Consider the following 6,737-nt stretch of genomic DNA (forward strand, 5'->3'; position numbering starts at 1 on the left):
CCTTAGGTTCAGATCATGATCCCAGGACCTACATTGAGCTCCTTACCCAGCAGAGAGCCTGCTTTTCCCTCTCCATCTGCCTGCTGCTCCCCCTGTTTGTGTTCTCTCTTTCTGGAAATAAATAAATAAAAATCTTTAACAAAAAAAAAAAATCATCTCTAAAGCCATTAAGGGGAGAGAAATGCTTAAGTATTTAGCTTAACAAATCAGTAGCATGACTATCCTTCACGTTAAAGAAAACTCTCTTAGATAACAGTTTTTAAAGGGTAAAAACTTCTATTTTTCAGACCTACAAGGCATTTTCCCCTCACAATTTTGTTCCCCTTCAATTTTGACTCTCATGGGCCACCATTTGAGTTTTGTTCAACAATTTATTTGGATCCCTGGGTGGCGCAGCGGTTGGCGCCTGCCTTTGGCCCAGGGCGCAATCCTGGAGACCCGGGATCGAATCCCACATCAGGCTCCCGGCGCATGGAGCCTGCTTCTCCCTCTGCCTGTGTCTCTGCCTCTCTCTCTTTCTCTCTGTATGACTATCATAAATAAATAAAATTAAAAAAAAAAAAAAAAAAAAAAAAGATTTATTTATTTGAGAGAGAGCACAAGTAGGGGTCAGAGATAGAAAGAAAGGGAGAAGCAGACTCCCCACTGAGCAAGGAGACTGACTTAGGGCTCAATCCCAGGACCCTGAGATCATGACCTAAGCCGAAGGCAGACACTTAAACTGACTGAGCCACCCAGGGGGCCCTCTTCCAATTTTAGATAGATTTTTATCTGGGCCTAATTTTTGTATAATTCTATTTGTACTTCATTCTATCCCATCAAGTTAGTAGATAGTAAGAGGAATGGAAATTGTGGTCTCTTGTGAATAAATAGTGTATGTGGTGGGGTCAGGATTCACCAGCTCTGGTGAGTTTCTTTTAGAATCTCAGATATGGGGCAGCCCTGGTGGTGCAGCGGTTTAGCGCCGCCTGCAGCCCGGGGCATGATCTGGAGACCCTGGATCGAGTCCCACGTTGGGCTCTCTGCATGGAGCCCGCTTCTCCCTCTGCCTGTGTCTCTGCCTCTCTCTCTCTCTCTCTGCATCTCTATGAATAAAAAAAAAAAAAAAAAAGAATCTCAGATATGTTTTGATCTCCCTATGCCCTCAGATTGAAAGAGTAATCTTGTATATCTTAAATATAATTGATCCAAGAAGCCAAAGACTTGTCATGAGTTGAGGCATATGTGTCAGAGTTCTGTTCTCCTCTCTCAAGCCTCCATAATGACATAGCTCACACTACAGAATAGTTACATGATATAGATCTGGTATAGAGCTGAATTTTTTATGTGAAAATAGAACCTTACCTAATAAAATGTATGTACCCCAAATGATTTTAGTATTTATACAAAGAATTCAGTCCTCAGAGGATCCAGATTCTATATTCTTTCAAAGAACTGTATGACTCCCTGTCATACAGTTTCAAAGAACTGTATAGGACACTTCTGGAAACCCAAAATTTGGGTTAGAATCTGTAGCCAAGGGATGTGTGTTTGAAACCATCCTTGGTGTAGAAAAGAGTAAAAAGATGCTAAGTTCCTGCTTTGGTCTCAAGCTCTAAAGGCTTTCCAATGTTTATTCCAACTTAGAGTTGACTCCCAGGATTTTCCTACCCGATGGAGTGAACCCTATGCTACCAGGCTTACCAGTCCCCTTCGAGTCCCAATTGAACTTCCCAGTGTCCTGGAGGCTCCAAAGATGTAGATTAAGGACATAGTGTTTCTAAATTTGCCTGATTATAAGCATCGCATGAGGTATTTGTTGAATTCCCTATTTAGAATCCACTAGGCTAGGCCTGGGGATGTGTTTTTTACCAGTGTCTCATGAGATTCTATAAAGCAAGTTTGGGAAATAGCCTATCTAGCTGCATTTAGGCTAGTAATACGCAGTTTGGGAGTTTTGTTGTAATTGCCAAATCTATTTTTATGTGCTTGTGTGCTAACACCCACACAATGTGGTGAACTTAGATCAAGGTGGTCAAATAGTATAGTTGTCAAAAAGCACAAATAAGTGTGGGCTATTTAAAAGTGTGAGAAACTAAAGCAAGTTCACAAAGTATGGGACACATGGGTGGCTCAGTGATTGTCTGCCTTCGGCTCAGGGCATGATACCAAGTTCTAGGATAGAGTCCCACATTGGGCTCCCTACAGGGAGTTTGCTTCTCCTTCTGCCTACGTCTCTGCCTCTCCGTGTCTCTCATGAATGAAATAAATTTTAAAAATCTAAAAAAAAAGTTTATAAATAGAAACCAGCAATATGTGTGCATACCAGAGTGTTCTATGTTATCAAATGCTTTTTCTGCATCAACCGAGATAATCATATGGATTTTTGTCCTACATTTGTTAATGTGGTGTGTTATATTGATTTGTTTATTGTTGAACTATTCTTCCATTCCAAACGTAAATCCCATTTGATCATGGTGTATAATCCTTGTAGTGTGCGGTTTACTTGAGTTTACTAGTATCTTGTTGAGGATTTTTACGTTGTTACTCTTCAGGAATACTTTTCTATAGTTTTATTTTCTTGATCTTTATCTAGTTTTGGTGTCAAATAATGCTGGATTCATAGAATAAGTTTGGAAGCATTCCCTCTTCAATTCTTTGGAAGATTGTAAGGAGGATTGGTGTTAATTTCTTTAATTGCTTAGTAGAATCCTTAAGTAAATTATCTGGTCTTGGTTGGGAGGTGTTTGACTACTGCTTCAATCTCCTTACCAGTTATAAATTTCTTCAGATTTTTTATTTTTTTATGATTCAGTCTTGATAGGTTGCGTATTTCTGAGAATTTATCCAATTCTTCTGGGTTATCCAATTTGTTATTATAGAATTATCCTCTTAATTTTTGTAATATGCACTGTTTCAATTCTAGTTTTAATTATGTGAGTCTTCTACCTCTTTTTCTTAGTCTAACTAGGGCATTGCCAATTTTGTCAATCTTTTCAAAAGACAAACTAAATCCAAATTTAGAAGGAAGGAAATAATAAGGATTAGAGTAGACAATAGAAGAACAATAGAAAAAATTCCAACAAAATCAAGAGTTGGTGTTATGGACTGAATGTTTATGTCTCCCCTCAAGTTCAAAACTCATATATTGAAGCCCTAATTCGTAATGTGATGGTATTTGGAGGTGGGGCCTTTGAGGAATAATTAAGTTTAGATTAAGTCTTGAGGGTGAGAACCTCATCTTGAGATTAATGTTCATATAACAAAAAGAGAGAGAGAGAAGTCTCTATCTGCATGAATATGCACCAAGAAAAGGCCACTGAGACTTTTCAGCAAGAAGGCAACTATCTCAAGCCAGGAAGAGGGTTCTTACCAGCACCTGACCATGGTGGCACCCTGATCTTGGACTTTCAGTCTCCACCAGAACTGTGAGAAATAAATATCTGTTTGTTTAAACCACCCAGTCTAAGATATTTTATGGTAGCTTTCAAGATTCTCTGTGATTTTTGACAGTTTGATTATGATGTGCCCTGGTGTAGTTCTCTTTAGGTTTGTCTTGGAGTTTTTTTAATTTCATGAATTTGTATGTCCACTTCTAATCTCAAATTTAGGGGATTTGTGGCCATTAAGTATTCTTCAGTTAGCTTTGTACTCCTTTCTTTGTTCTTCTGAGGTTTCCATAATGTATGTGTTGTTCTGCTTTATGGTGATCCATAAGTCACTTAGGTTCTCTCCTTTCTTCTTCAGTCTTTTTCCACTTTGCCCCTCTGCCTAAGTGATTTTGGTAGTCCTATCTTTGAGTTCACTGATCCTTTCTTCTGCCTTGTCAAGTGTGATGTTGAATAGTGAATTTTTCAGTGCAGTTATTATTGTTTTCTGTTGGGTTCAGAAATTTCTGAATTTCTGTTGGGTTCTTCTTCATAATTCTGTTGTATCATTGATATTCTCAATTTGTTTATGCATTATTTTCCTGATTTTATTTAGTTGTCTGTCTGTGCTCCCTTTGAATTCGTTGAGCATTTATGATGGCTATTTCAAATTCTTTGGCAACTCATAAGTCTCCATTTATTTAGGGTAAGTTTCAGGAAATTTAATTTTTCCTTTAAATGAGCCACATTTCCTTGTTTCTTTGTATGTTTTGTTATCTATTGTTGGGATTTTGGCATTTGAAAAATCAGCCATTCCTCCCCAACATCACAGTCTGGTTTTGTACAGTAATGACAGTCTCAGTTCAGCGCTGCTAGAGATTTTGGAGATTCCTCAAGCCTTTTCTGGGGGTGTGTCCTTTTTGGACTAACCTAATTGAAGAGGTTTGCTTATTTCTACTCAGTACTCCCCACCAATATTTGCCTGCGCTACTGTGACCTCACTGGTGCTCTGGTACGCCATGGTACTGGAGCTCCACCTAGTATCTACTTCTGGTACTGCAGACTCTGGTGCCATGAACTTTCCTACCAGGCTTAAATGTGGTTGGCTTTGCACTCACCTGGAGTACAGGATCTCTTCACTGGGTTCTAGATTTTTTAGACAGTTGGTCCATTCGTTGATCTATCTCCATAGGTGAAGGAGAGTGGAGGACTTCCTATTTCATCATCTTGCTGATGTCACTTCCAATAGCTCTAGTTTTTATGATACTTTATAATATTTCAGACAATATCTTAAGTACTTTACATCTGTTAGCTAATTTAACCTTCATAACCCTATGATCTGGGTACTATTATCATGATCCTCATTTTCTAAGTAAGAAAATGACCTATCCAAGGTCACTCAACTAGCAAATGATTAAATTGGAATTCAAACACAGGACTTACAAGTGGATGCTTTTAAACTACCAATCTATATTAGATTAGATTATGGGATTTTTTTTCCTTTTGCTTTTTTCTACAATATACCTGTATTACCTTGGCAATACATGTTATCTCTTATTTTTCTTATAGACTTGCAATTTGTAGGATGGAGCTTAGCATTTTTATATGGCAAAGGCTTAATTTTAGCAGGATTAGTTGCTGCAGTTAAATTCATTCCCCTAAAATTCAAGATAAATGAAGTACTCAGAAAGTTCAAACTTCTTACCCCTTACTCCCTCCCTAAGCTTCCAATTCTGTTTCTCTTACCCTCCACCAAGGAATAGTGTAAGAAAAAGATCTTCCAGTTGGAGTGATGGTAGGCATTTCTCCTTACTCCTTTCCAGCCTCCTTCTTTCAGTTTTTCCTTTCCACTTTTCCTTCCAGTACTTTAAAAAAAGAAAAATTGAAGGTTTTAAAAAATGTGAGGGGATCTTTTAAGACGGATGCTTTAAAGTTTGAATCAAGGATGCTTGGGTAGCTCAACAGTTAAGCATCTGCCTTCGGCTCAGGGCATGATCCTGGGGTATAGGATCGAGGCCCACATGGGGCTCCCTCCGAAGAGCCTGCTTCTCCCCCTGCCTATGTTTCTGCCTCTCTCTGTGTCTCACATGAATAAATAATCTTTTTTAAAATGTCAATAAAGTATGAAACAGATGGAGGAAGATACTTTCTTTGCTCCACATATTAGTTTATGTTGAGAATTATTACATAAAAAGAAACTTAAGTGGTCCAACTTCAAAAATACTCATGAAAGACAAATTAATACAAGATACCACTTCATGCCCATCAAATTGGCAGAAATTAATGTCTGATGATAAGAGGTGTTGAAGAAGATATAATACTGTATAGACTCTATGAGCTGTAGATACAGGTGTGTGTTGGTACAAGCATGTGAGAGAGCAACTTGGCAATATCTAGTAATGTTGATGCACACATCTTACAACCTAGTACTTCCACTCCTCTATAAGACCATTGCTCCTCAAAGTGTGGTCCTGGAACCTGCAGCACCTGGGAACTTAATACAAATGCAGAATCTCAGGCCCCATCCCAAATCTACTGAACCAGAGTCTGCCAGTTAACAAGATCTGCCAGATGATTGATTGTATGGTCCTGAATATATGAGAAGCAACTGTATGTGGGAAAACGTGTGCAAATCTATACACAGTATTGTTTGTAGTAGGAAACCATTGAAAACCACCAGTCCCTTCACAGGATAACAGATACTTGATAAAATAGGATATGTCTGTACAACAATTTGAATTACATGTATAAACAACCAAAAAAGCACAGGTACAAAATATGTATTGTATACCATTTAAAGTACAAAATGCAAAATAGTATTACATATTATTTGTGAATATATAAACATAGTAAAGGAATAACAGCATGAGAATAATAAGAACCAAATTCAGAATAGAGTTTGATTAGGGTGGAAATAAAAGGAATGAGATTTTGGAGACACATAAGGGTGTCTTTATCTTTGTGACATTTAACCTAAACTTAATATAACAATGGTAATATTCAATAAAGTGGATGATGAGTACATAGTTATTCATTGTTATTTTCTATACTTCTCCACATACTTGAAATAAGTTATACATGTATAAAGATTTAATTTTTTAAAAAAAGATTTTATTTAGAAAAAAAAAAGGAATGCCTTCTTTTCCACCCTAAATTGTAAGTTATCAAGTAGCTTTTAGATTTGTGAAGTAATCACTATGAATCAACTGGTTTGTCAAATTGTATCCAAGTCTTTTTGATTAAATATGCCACCTTGGTGAAACTTGTCTTCTTTTTTTCTTTTTTTTTTTTTTTAATTAATTTATTTGTGATAGTCACAGAGAGAGAGAGGGAGAGAGAGAGGCAGAGACACAGGCAGAGGGAGAAGCAGGCTCCATGCACCGGGAGCCC

Source organism: Vulpes lagopus, chromosome 13 (assembly GCF_018345385.1).
Source record: "Vulpes lagopus strain Blue_001 chromosome 13, ASM1834538v1, whole genome shotgun sequence".
Lineage (NCBI taxonomy): Eukaryota > Metazoa > Chordata > Mammalia > Carnivora > Canidae > Vulpes > Vulpes lagopus.